The following is a 13,558-nucleotide window of genomic DNA, read 5'->3' on the forward strand; positions in this document are numbered from 1 at the left end:
GGCTGACTGGAGGCGTCAGCACCTGGAGGAGTGGAGCACCGCTGGGTGAGGTAGAGTGTACCTGTCACCATCGTCATCCCTCCTCTAGAGGGCGCTCTGGCCCTTTTGTGTTGAGTTCATTATCACATTCAGCTGCCCGTCTTATTTCTTTATTTAAACCCGGTGCTCCAGAAGCTCAGGGCTCTGCAGTGGAAGACAGACGCCCGGAGGCCCTCCTACCATCAAGTCACCCTACGTCCGCGGCTTGAGGGCACAGGCTTCCTGACGCCGTCCAGACCAGCTGAGTCCGGGGCTCGGAGCGCCTGGCCTCATCACTCCATTTTAATCTACTTGTTTCATGTCCCTGTTCCTGCTTTTAATCGTCTTGTCTTGGATGGATTCCCTGGTTTTGGATTTTGGACTGCGCCCGGATTTCCTACATTGGACTGTTCCCTGGACGCCTGCGTTCCCCCCTTGCACCTGATCATTTCCAAGATCAGGAAAGGAATATAAAACTGTTTCAAACTCTAAGCATCTCTTTGCAGTGATTTGGATCAATCAGATCAGAAAAGAACCAGACACTGCCTGGATCAGACTGTCCCTCCACACTGAGCTCACAGACAAGGAGCACACCGTGAGGACGACAGACACTAGAAGAGTTAGAGGACAGTGGCTGAGATTGGAGGATGTTGTCTGTGGCTCAACAATATCCCAGGCACTCCACAGTGGGGCTTGAATGGATTTAAAAAAGGACATGTCTAAAATCCTGCATGGAGCTTTCATGAAGCACCTGTCACGGACGTCCAAAGGGACTAGCCGTGGGGAGCAAGAGAGCGGAAAAAGACCCATATGCACTGTCTCTGCAGACAAGCAGGGTGGGGACAGCATCATGCTGTCGGGCTGCTCCTCCTCAGCAGAGACTGTAGAGCTCGTTAGGATTGCAGGTATAATGGACAGAGCAAATTACAGGCAAATACTGGAGGAAAATATGTTCCAGTCCACTAATGACTTAAATGTACTTGTAGCGGCGAGGTTTATTAAAGTACAGGAATTAAGGTTTCTGCTCCCTTGCCAGTCCCTCTCTCCTTCATCTCAGTGATGCGTGATAAAGAGAGACCATTCCATTTGGTTCAATTAAGGTTTTTCTAGCTGATAGAGTGTCCTGATAAGGAGCATCTCCCAAAAGCTGGTACCCATCAACCACCTTAATAAATGCTCATTTGAGGCGCCTAAAAGTCTGAGATTTCAAGGGAAAGTGTTATTTAAAGTTGGTTTACGACCCTAAGGTCAGAGTGCATGGTTAATCATCATCAGCCAATCAGGAACTGGCAGGTTAACCCCACGTGGGTCTCTGATGCCCAGGAAGATTTTAACCAATGAACAACCTGCAGTGCCTCCAGGTAAAAACAGGCAACACAGAGCACAGAACGGTTCCAAAGGGCAGGACGGCCCGCAGGGCAGGACAGTTGGGAAGGGCAGAACAGTTCCCAAGGGAACACAGTTCCCAAGCTCAGGTCATTCAGCCTCAGAGCACCTCCAAAACATCCTGAGACTCAGCCCAGACCACCACGGAACGGCCAGTGTGTCCGAGTGCTGGACTTTCCTCTGTTCTAAGAGTCTAGAGCGGAGGTTGCCAGAGAGTATCCAGAGGATCCACCCGAGGTTAGCATCAGCAGCAGGCCTCGTGAACAGGTCGGAACTGTGGACAGCAGAATCACTATTCAGAACTAGCGCTTCATCAGGAATGAACCGGTCCTCTTCCTGACCTGCTGGGACCCACAGCCACTCCTCTCCTGTGCACAAACTCTGCTCGTTCCGCCAGCACTAACTAGCGAGTCTTCAGTGAGCACGTCGCAAGCCACACCGAGCACTGCTTGGCACCGAGCCAGAGAGCGCCGATTGGACAGCCACAAGCCTGCCACTGTTCTTTGTGCCTGCAGGAGATCTGAATCCCCAGAGTTTGGATGAGTATTCAACTTCACTGCATTACAGCTCGAGAATTCAATTGTTATCCCAACCAGCTGATATCAATTTAATTCCTATGAGTGATGTACTTGCTTTGAGTATCTAGGGTAGAAGTTGTAACCAAGTTCCTTTACGAAACGGTCTAAACGAATGATATACTGAACGTCCCCCTTGGTATATGTAACTCTCCGTGATTGAATATATACCTGTTGTATTCTGCTAACCCTCACTGTAAGATCTGTTAAGTTTATATGCACATTCTATGTATTAATAAATGTATTAGTACCCATGTGTGTGTGTTGTTCGAGTTATCCCGCAAGGCTGGATTCTAATGCCATCAAAAGAATCATTTTGTGACTTACTGCCACAATTAATAATTGTCCCAGTAAATGCCCAAACCCCTACATTACCGGTGCCTTGTGAGAGGATACTACACCAGCATGCAATGAGCACAAGATAGGATACACTCTTGACAGGACACTAGTTCATAACACACTGATTCTTAACACAACTATAATATAAGATCCTCCAGAGGTACAAAAAGCCTGTACATCTTGTTTTCTGTCTGCAGTATGTCCTCTCTACCTGGCTCACACTGTGTGCAAGAACACATCTGTCCTTTGAGGACTGAGGGACACTCTGACTGTGTTACTGCTGTACACTACACAGTCACAAAGAGGAAAAGAGCACATTGTCACAACTATTGTAAGTAACTACTGAGAAATTTATATGCAATAGGTTGCAGATGGCTATATAGCCAGCAGTCATATCACCCTGTAACTCACAACTGGTAACCCACTGGACCTCAGCAGGTGTGAGCCTGGTCAGTACCTGGATGGGAGACCTCCTGGGAAAAACTAAGGCTGCTGCTGGAAGAGGTGTTAGTGGGGCCAGCAGGGGGCGCTCACCCTGTGGTCTGTGTGGTCCTTATGCCCCAGTATAGTGACAGGGACACTGTGCTGTCCTTTGGATGAGACGTAAAACTGAGGTCCTGACTCTCTGTGGTCATTAAAAATCCCAGGGCGTTTCTCGAAAAGAGTAGGAGTGTTACCTTGGTGTCCTGGTCAAATTGCCCCCTGGTCTTTACCAAACATGGCCTCCTAATAATCCCCATCTCTGAACTGGCTACATCACTCTCCTCTCCTCCCCACTGAGAGCTGCTGTGTGATGAGCGTTCTGGTGCACTATGGCTGCCGTTGCATCATCTAGGTGGGGGGGACACACTGGTGGGGGTGGAGGGGATCCCCATTACCTGTAAAGAGCTTTGAGTGGAGTGTCCAGAAAAGCGCTATATAAGTGTAAGCAATTAGTATTATTATTATTGTCAACAGTTTCCAGTTCTCAGGAGCTTCAACAAAACAAAGAGATGTTTGCTGAGATTCAGGGCTGATCAAAGCAATAATAAAAATAAAGTTTACCTTGGTTAATTAAGTTCTAGGTAAATGATTTAGTGCCTGTTAAGTCCCAGTGTGTGATCTGTGTGTTTTTTTATGTTCCACACTGCTGACCCTTGATTGTTCTCCCTCCCTCATTGGCCCACTATTACACCACTGTTCTGTATGACAATTAGCTTCTCAGTCATTCAGAGTGCATTTTATTCACTATATAACATGGAGGTTTTCTGAAGGAAGAGGCCTTTTGTTTGACTTCGGTCCTGTTTGGTTTTTGGTTATTGCTTTGGGTTTGTTGGTTTGTTGGTTTGTTGGTTTGTTGGTTGTGTTTGTACAGCTTTGGTTTTGTTGGTTTCTTTGTACTTTTGTTTGTTTGTGTGTTTATCCTTGTTTTGCCATTACCTTGCCCTGACGTGTTACATGTTCAACCTTTGTGTTCTTTTGTACCCTGTTCCTGTTGATTACTCTCGTTTTCCCTTATTTGTATTCCTAGTTCACTTGTTTGTTGTGAACTTTTGTATATAAGGTTAGTTTAGGTTGTTGGGTACATTCTACACACTTAGTTGTTTTTGTATTAGTCACACTAGTTCAGTACGGGTGAGTGCCGTTTGTCTTGTAAGGTTTTGGGTAGTCAGTGGAGGTTAGCTAGGGTGTTGAAGATGCTGGAGACCGTGTGTTTCGGGTTTTCTTTTGCAGTCAGGTTAGCTTTCCCTCACTTTCCTAGCCAGCTTCATTTTGTTTATTTTCTTTTCCTTTGGCACAACTCTAGTTCCTTACCCCTGTGTGTTATTGTGTCTTACCAGTCACTTATTCAACTTAAAATCATCACTTTTGCACTCACCTTTGTTATCACGCTTCCTAGTCCCTCACCAGAACCCACCTCTTTCCAAAAGCATTATCCTAAGTGTTACAGCCCTTTACCCCTAGACACTTGGGGTCGTAACAGTGCCTATCAAGAGTTCAGAAACAGGGTATAAAAACAAGCAGAAGAGAGGAAGACAAGAGGGGGCAGGAGCACAGCAAGGCAGAAGATCACCAGGAAAGAACAGGCCGGAGTTCAGTATTTGAATCCTATTAAGAGAGCTTGCTATCCTGAGGTTTTTAGGGAGCTCTGATTTCCTGTGTAAATCCTTTGGTTAAAAGAGGCCTCTCCTGGCTAGTGTTAGTGTGAAGAGGGAGATTTGTTCCCTTTCATTCTGCAGCAGCTGGGTCTGCAGAGAGATTTAACCACATGTTGTGTTTTTAGTTCAGAAGGCAGCTTTCTCTTCTTTTGGCCTTTGGAGGTGTTAAATACATGGTAGCCGTCTGTTTTTCTCTTAATGTTTAGGATATGGGCCTCTGAAACACCTACCTTAGAAATTTGTACATTGTGTAACTTGTGTGTTGTATGTTAATGTTGTGTGTTTAGTCTGTGTATTGCCATTGTTAATAAATATTTGTTTAACCAAGTTTGCATGAATTACTACTCACCAATGTTGTGCCAGAGGACAAAGAGCTCATCGGCCCCTAACTATACCAACCGCTCGAATATATTCTTGACAAAGCTCAATTAGGATTGTAAAGGGTTAAGATTATTAATTTACTTCTTGACTAACATGCTCCATCATTTCTGTTATTCTCCATTTTCATCATCCCTAATTGTAACAGTCTCATAATTTGGCACATATAAATTTAACAACAATGCAAAACATTTTGATAAATAAAAATACTATGAATTAATACAAGTCAAATGATCTCTTATCAGCTAATCTAGCACCCTGAAGTTTCTATGCAAATATATGAATATATAACAGAGCTCATATCAGCTTTGTCTCCCAGCTCTTCTTCGCCCTGCTCCTTGTCTGTCACCTCTCTCAGTTCATTAACCCTCCATCAGCTCACCTGATTCTCTCCCATCACTCTGCAGCATGTGAACACACGCTCACAGGTTCCAGATCAGGATGTAAGAGTGACCACACACCCAGTCTGCACCGGTCAGAGGTCTGAGCTGTCAAGGCACACGCGTGTTTCTGCGAGAGGACAGTCCTTCAGGCAGTGTGAGGACTGTGAGGACATGCAGGAACGCATGTCTACAGCAGACACCACACAGAGACGTGGTGTGTTCTTCTCTTTCTCTGAGAATGAAGTGATACAGGACTGGTGTCTGACAGATATACTCTCAGCACTTCCCGTACTGAAACTACAGCTCGTATTTTTACTGCCTGCACTTAAGGATTTAAATGCCATGTGCCATGTTCTCTTTCTGAATTTTATTTGCTTTCTCTCCAGTGTTATGTTCCTATCGTATCATCTACAAAACCACAAGTTTTCTGTCTTTACCAGAACCTAGAACACCGCTATAAATCAGGAACACAATGTTTTGTCTCCTTCTCAGGGTTTCTCTGATGTTCAAGATCCAACATCTAAACTGCTTTTCCTAGACACAGAGAAAGTATTTATTATCCCAAAGAGGCAGTTTGTTTTATAGTAGCAGAGAATATAAAGAAAAACACACAAATGCTGTACACAATACAAATATACACTGTATTGTCAGAAATGAGAACTGTAAACCTGTTTATCTTCAGAGGTGAAAAAGTGTATCTGCCCTGTGAGGGGAGTATTTGGGATTCATTAAAAAAAGGGTGTGAGGGTCCTCTAGGATGGAATTTGCTTTAAGCAGGACTTATAATCGATAGACGTGGGGTAGGTGTGAAGACTTTCTGACACAGCTTGAAAGTACTCTTCACTTCGATCTTTCTCCTCAGCTTCAAATTCACAAACCAGCAGATCAGGACAAAGAAAAGACTGGTAAAACATTTTAACAAATTGTCAACCTTAAATTGTTTAAGCTTCCTTAAGAAACATAGTTGCTGTTGTCCTTTTTTGAAATTTTAACTTGCAGTTCAGCCCTTCCACTGATTCTCCCCTGATGCAGGTTCGAGTGGGGTTTGAGGGATCTTCCTGAAAGCGATTGAAAGCTCCTCCCACTGAACTGTGACCAGCCAATCATTCTGCTCTGAACTGGCTGAATACATCTGTCACTCATGTGTCTTCTGCTCTCTGATTAGCCTGCCAGTCTGTCAATCACCAGGACTCCCTGTTACATAATTGAAGTTGTAGATTATTGTGTCTTCCACTTTATCAAATGACTCTCTCTGAAAATCAACTCTCATACTCAACTGCTCTAGAAAACTTTTGTTTCTCAACAGGTGAATCTACCTTTTACCACACAGTACAAAACCTCCAAGCACACAATTAACAGGAAAGTGTGGAGTGAAACTGGTACCATGTGTTACTGACAAAAGCCCAGCCCAGCTCCCTGAGAGAGGAAACAGCACTCAAGAGCAACACTGAAGCTCAGAGTGAGGATCCTCAGTTCAACACTATCAACAAAAATATATTAATGTTAAATATATCTGATATTCCTTTACAAAAAAGATTTTCCATCAAACAGGGCCATTTCTGTGCTGTGTAAGTGTCTGAAACCATTGTGGAGGGGTTCAAATAGGTTATTTGCAATGAGACGGTTATTTAAATAAATAGGAACAACATGTTCTATCAAGAGCTTTTGACATGAAAAGAGGGTTTCAGCCTAATGAACTGATAAGATCACTTTATTAGCCCTATACAATTTCTTGCATTAGGAATATGTCTTTCCACAGACCCCAGCTTACACATTAAGTTTATATACTTTGTGAAAAATGATAATGTTTTAACCTTTTCTGCAAATGCGCTCGTTATCAGAGTAAACAAAAGTATACTTTTAGAATTTGATTAATAGGTAATATGGAATCGCGTATGTAAAGAAATTAATAATGGTGTAACTATATTCATGTACTGTAACACAAACAGTAGTATAAGACTTTCTATTGATACAGTATGTGTACTTCTGTTTCACTGTTTAGCACATGACTTCGTCTGTGGTGTGATGGCTTAAGTGACTGACTCACAAGGCTCAGGTTGGAAGTATGAGCCCAGCTGTCGCCATGAGTTTTCTTTTAACAAATAAACATTTCTTTGAAAAACTAAAATAGCAAATATTATGGGCACTATATTGACATTTTTTATATTTCTAAGTACATAAGAACTTCCATGGGTGTAGCAATAGTCCAAGACCGGGTGATCCATCCTGACAGACGAACAGAGTTACAAGCCGGAGCGGGATCTGGCGGAGGGTCGGGGGAATAAAAGGGGGTCACGGGGCCAGACGCTCCCTCATCCCGGACCCAGAAGATCAGGACACCGTGATGAAGCCTGTGCCGCTGAGTCGCTCCTGGACTTCCGGGTGTCCATCTTCCACAGCTGAGCCCAGACTGGCAGGAACGCCTGGCTTGTATAGCAGGGGGGGCAGGAACCGGAGGCAGGTGCAGGAGATCAACACTAAACTAGGAAGGGCTGGAGCCTCCTTAAGAGGAGGGGCTTACGAGCGTGACAGGGGCTCAACAAGTAAAGGTGAATTTATTCTTTTTGGGAAAACATGACAATTCTGTGTTCTGATCCGAGTTTCAGAGTGAACACAATTCAAGAGAAGGTTTTGGTTTTTCACTTAAAACTTCCACAATTACTGTTAGAAAGTCTCACTAAGGTCTGAGATGTTTGTCATGTGATTTGTCTCTGCTGGGGATCAGAGTCAGACAGGTTTCTTATTAATGTCAACTTTATCAGTCTGTTTGAAGTGCTCCTCAGTGAAGGTTATTACTATGATTACATGTAGTATCAATCAGTGATATTCAATACACCCACATTATCATACAAATGTTTTATAGAATTGCTATTATGCAGCATAATTATTTTGTGGGAAACGATTAGTTACATTTTAAACACTCACCTCTAACAGACAGGTCAATAACAGCGTCATCATCCCAGAGATCAGACAGCACCATGCAAGTGTACTGTCCATGATCAGAGCGAGTGATGTTCCTCAGTGTTAAAGACACGTTGCCTCTGGAGAGCTCATTGGAGAAAAGCTCCACCCTTCCCTTGTAGGCTGGGTCCTGTCTGTCAGAGTTATACCTGCTGTTCTGGTACAGACACACAGGTGTATAATAATCCTTTCTAAACCACCTGATCTCCAGGTCCTCTACACTCTCTTTGGTTGAGAGGAAACAGGGCAGGACAACGTCTTCACCAGGGGACACAACTACAGGAGCAGCTGGACCAACAAGCTGTAACACCTCTGGAAGAGAAAGAGCACACAGTCTGCATGAGCCTCCCCCTCTACAAAGCTGCTCACAGTGTGAGCTGGTACAGCACTGTGTCAGGAGCAGCCCCACACTGACCCCAGTAATGTCACTGGTGAGGATTTAGTGATGTTTAGTTTTAACCCACTTGGATTGATTGGAAACCCTCCTGTTGTACTGTCTCAGTTTTAAGCAAACATACCAGTCTGAGTTAGTTCCTTTAAGGAATGTCAGTAAGTTAATATTTAGGGATGTTATTGTTTCATGGGTTAAGGTTTAAGTGTTTGTCTTTGTTTAAAAGTGTATATAAAGTGTACACTGGAGGTTGTGGGGGTCAGATATGAATACTGAATTCTTGTCAGTCAAATGTATTAAGTGGTCATGTTAAGAACATTTATATTGTTAGTTGTAGGTGGAAATAAGTATAATTATCATATTAAACAGTACAGTACATGTTATGGAATATTTCAATCCTTAAGCTCTGTGAAGTTGCCCCCCTCCCCACAAACAACACAAACATTGAAACCCCCCACATTCATTAGTGCTGCGTTTGTACCGGTTTGTGGTGTTGAAGCAGCATGTGTTCATGCTCAAGATATTGTATAGCGCCTTGTTTTTTCATGAGTGTGACATCACTCAGCCCCCCTACAGCAGGGCAGGAGAAGCAAACCAGCCTCATTTGTTAGTGCTCTGTTTGTGCTAGGTTGTGCCGTTGAAAGTAGCTTCCGAGCTGCTTTCGTTCCCGAGATACAGAGTCTTATTTTTCAAGTCACGAGACTGCCTAGACAGCGCCTGCTGTTTGCTTTCTCAGCCAGTCCGGAGACAGGGGGACGTGAAATGACATCTGTCTGCAGTATCTTAAGTGCTGCCATTTGAGCCTTTGAGAGGGAACTTTAGCAAACAATTGTATTTTCTGAAAAGAATGTAAGTAGCATGTCATGATACCTCATAGCTGGGTCATCTAAGGAGCTTCTCACTGTATCCTTTTTACATACATATGGATACACAAATAAATACATATTTCTGTCAGCTGAGTTTTTAAAGCCGGGCCTTTCCCCATGGCCCTGGTGCTTCTGAAGTGTTTTTCTGGAAGGCTCCTCTGTCCTGTTCCTGGGGCAGGAGGTTCTTCCCTGACCTGAGGATTGTCTGACTGATTATCTTCACAGTAAAGAGGCTTTGTGTCTGTGCAGCTCTTCTTCATTTGAGAGGAGGGTTAGAAGGAACTTTTTCACACCTTTGGAGGTGAAAATGTGTTCTCTGGGCTATTATGTGAGTTGTATCTGAAGCTCCTGTATTCGATGTGACATCATTCCTGCACAGCTAAGGGGCTTCATAACAGTGTCTGTGCAGCTCTTCTTCATTTGAGAGGAGGGTTAGACTTAGGTGGAACTTCACCTGTGGTGCTGGGTACATTAAAACCCATCCTTCATACATGGATCGTACAACCAAATCACACACAATTTAAAAAGTCAACAGTCTAGTGTGTTATATATTATATAAATATTGACATTACCCAATAGGCTTATAAAAGAGGTGAATTCATTATAAAGACGCTGGTGAATAAGAGAAAGGAGGTGATGAGATATGTTCATAAATCTTAACATCTCCTTTTTCATGGTGAAGAAGGAGACAGAGGGAAACCCTTAGACTTCAGTGGACTAATGGATGCAAGTATGAAGCTGGACAGACAGGCTTAGTCTTCACAGCCAGGAACATGTCCTGATACAGGTGGGAAAAGGACATACAGAGGGGGTGATAGGACCCAGGACAATGTGATTGCAGAATTTATACACTGACCAGAAATACACGCATACAAATACAAAAACTACAAAAAACACACTTTGAAATCCTACAATATGTGTGTTCTACAATAATACAGGTCTTTAAGAGTATGCTGTCTAGAGCTCACTATTCTACCACTGAGAGACACCACTGAGAGACACAACCAGCTCTGGTTGGAGATGCTAAGAAACCCAAACCAGGATGCTGAATGTAAGGACCAATTCTATAAAACATCTATAAATGGTTTGCAGTGAGTGTTCTTGTGCTGTTATTGATGATCATGCCTTTAGGGCTGTGAGTGTTCTTGTGCTGCTATTGATGATCATGGCTTTAGGACTGTGAGTGTTCTTGCATCGATGATTAGGCCATTTCTTTTGTTTTATTAACATTCAAGTGAAGGAAATGATCTTGGTACCACAGGCCTAAGCTGTCAAGTGTAGAGTGGAGCTTAGCCTCTTGAATAGACGTGTCTACAATCACTCTTTGCTATATAAAGGCACAACAAGGTTGCCCCAAGACACTGTGTCATCAGAGCCCATAAGTAAACACATGTCTGGTCTGGGCTCCTCCAGTCACCTGTCTACAATGTGAGAAGAGCAGGAGGAATGGCTGAGCCTTGAGCAGAGCCAGTGGAGATCAATGTAATTGTGCTGCCCTGCTGGTTGAATCTGACACATTGAGGCCTGTCTGTTAGGAAAGAAATAATCCAGAAAATAAGCTGTGGTTTAACGCTCATGTTAACAGGTTTCAGACACGTTTTACCATCATGTGGGGTTAAAAACTGAATGACTCTGGTAACACTGAACAGGAATGTTTATTCAGACAGACACTCTGTGCTTATTGAACAGTGATGTGCAAATCAACCATCTGTGTTTGGGGTACGTGTGTGTTTAGGTCTCACCAAAAAACAAGTCTTCATGTCTCCACCACTTAGGAAACTGAGGAGGATTGCTTCCCTGTGACTCATTAAAGTCATGAAGACTGTTTATACTGCTGCAGGCTATTGTGAGGATTACCTGTGGACTGTCATCTGTGTGAGCTGGGAGCTTGAAGGGGACAGTGTGGATATTTGAGGCACATGGGAGAGTGTTTTGGCTCTCCGATCACATGAACAACTGGAGCTAAACTTGCAGACAATCCTGGACATTATCATGAACACAGGGGTTTGAAGAAGGAAACAAGGACATGAGGATGAAGGGGAGGAGTGTGGCAGAGACTGAAGGGGTTAAATGGGAAGGTACACCCTTCTCTCCCCTCCACTACTCTCACAGCTGTCTGATCCCTAAGGAACACCCTTGACCAGCTCCATGTCCATGAGGAATTCCAGTGGGCACACAGGAGGAGAGCCTTACTGAGACATGGTTAGTGAAATTGTCTAAGGAGTGAGGAAAGGTATTTAAAAATAAGCTCCTGTCTGCTTGACCAGGACACAGAAAACAACCTCTGTTACAGTAATATAAAAACATGGCTAATGAAATGAGAGAGTCTCTCTTCACTGTACCTGATACTGAAGCAGAGGACTGGAGGAGAAGCAACAGAGTCACAGAGAGCCACGCTGAACTGTCAGACTTCATACCTGCAATACAGAAACACTGAGATTAGTCAGACAGCAGTACCTGGAATAATGAAAGACTCTGAGTGGGCAGTCTTAATCTCTCATATGAAGAAACACACTGATCAGTCACAATTCATCTCTACAACAGAGAAGAGAAAACACTGTGATTAATAAGAATTCATCTTGGAAATACAGAAACATTCAGGTTGGTCACACTTCAACTCAGAAGTATAGAAATACTCAGACTGGGTCACGGATAATCACTAAAATATAAAAACATCTTGTCTGATATGAACCGTTTGAAATAGAAAAAAGTCAGATATTTCAAATAAAACCCCTCTAATGTCATTTCACCTTTTAAAAAAATCTCTGATAGATCAATGCTCATTTCTAAAATAAACAGCTACTCAGGTCAGATTTCAGTTCTAAGATAAAGACATGCTCTAATGGGCAGCCTTTACTACTGATTTGCAAATGTAACACTTTGGAGGGTAGATTTCACAGAAATAGACACTAAGAGAATTATCCAGCTGTAGTGTGGTAGTGAGGGGAGCCTCACTTTCAGCAGATTCACACTCACCTGGTTTTATACTGACGGGATGTTTACAGTGTGAACTACAGTCCAGACTGCTGAGAAAAGTTTTTTATCTTTCCAGTGTTCAGAGATGTTGTCCAGAGAGACAGAAGCACCATTCAACTACAGGAAACACAAAGTGAAAGAAAAACGTTCAACTGGAGCCATGGAATTTATTGTTTGCCTGTTGTCAGAGCAAATGCAGTGAAAATACAGTGAAAACTGTGATATTTTACACCTACAGATACACATTAATAATTCATCAGTCGTGTGAATATCTGTACTGTCTGACTGCGACAGGACAGCACCTAATCCTACAGTACACTGTGCTGTTAACTGGTATGAAAATCACAGGATACTTACAGGCTGGATACTCTGAAAATTGTTGTCTGAACTCCAGTTTCTATTGTTCAGGAAGAAATATATGATTGTCTCAGGCCTTTTTATCATTAGATGTGAAAAGTGACCTTCACTCTCGGAGACTCTCTTTATCACAGTAATGGATTATTTTTGCTTTCAATTTTCACTTTCTGCTGTAACACAGAGAAGCAGGAGGATTATGGGAAACTGGGCAGTGGCTTCAGGCTGTGTTGTTGTGATCATGCAGCTCGAGCACAGATCAGTGTTCAAGAGCCCAGCTCTTCATTTCTCACAGAGTGAACTGTAATAAGTACATTGGTTCATTAGGCTAAAACCCTCTTTTAATTTCAAAAGTTCGTTCTCTCTCTCTCTCTCTCTCTCTCAACTGAGGCCAGCAGCCTGGCATGTTCTCCCAGCAGGTAAATATCCAACCTGCTCTTATAGGACCTCCCACAGCTGTGTCTCATCAGAGCACAGAGGTAAATATCCAACCTGCTCTTATAGGACCTGCCACAGCTGTGTCTCATCAGAGTGTAGACTGCCATTCAGTACACACAAAGTCTCAGGATGTACTTTATTTATTTGGTTATTCCTGTGAGGTGTCTTTAATTTTTATCTAGGGCTGTTCTGTTGTTATCTTTCAGTCATTATTGTCCTCCTAGAATAGGGATCTTGTTGCTGTCATAGTGTTACAATGAGGAAGGTGCAGGAACTGTCTGAGGAAGTCTGCTCACTGTACAATCTCAGCTCCACCCCTTCTGCAACATGTGGTTATTGTGGTCTTTGAGACCTG

At 43.2% G+C, this 13,558-nt stretch overlaps 1 protein-coding gene and 1 long non-coding RNA gene across 2 annotated transcripts in view; both read right to left on the bottom strand.

Moving 5' to 3' along the window:
• LOC138238196 (fructose-bisphosphate aldolase A-like) overlaps window positions 1-13,558 on the bottom strand; it is a 216,302-nt gene that overhangs the window by 104,955 nt on the left and 97,789 nt on the right. The gene's annotated exons all lie outside the window — the stretch shown is intronic.
• LOC138238073 (uncharacterized) lies at window positions 6,913-12,946 on the bottom strand. The gene is made up of 4 exons (XR_011189258.1): window positions 12,769-12,946; window positions 12,412-12,528; window positions 11,778-11,852; window positions 6,913-8,490 (listed from the first exon to the last, which is right to left on the bottom strand). It is a non-coding gene; the product is annotated as an uncharacterized lncRNA (long non-coding RNA).

The sequence above is a fragment of the Lepisosteus oculatus genome, chromosome 4 (genome assembly GCF_040954835.1).
Source record: "Lepisosteus oculatus isolate fLepOcu1 chromosome 4, fLepOcu1.hap2, whole genome shotgun sequence".
Classification (NCBI taxonomy): domain Eukaryota; kingdom Metazoa; phylum Chordata; class Actinopteri; order Semionotiformes; family Lepisosteidae; genus Lepisosteus; species Lepisosteus oculatus.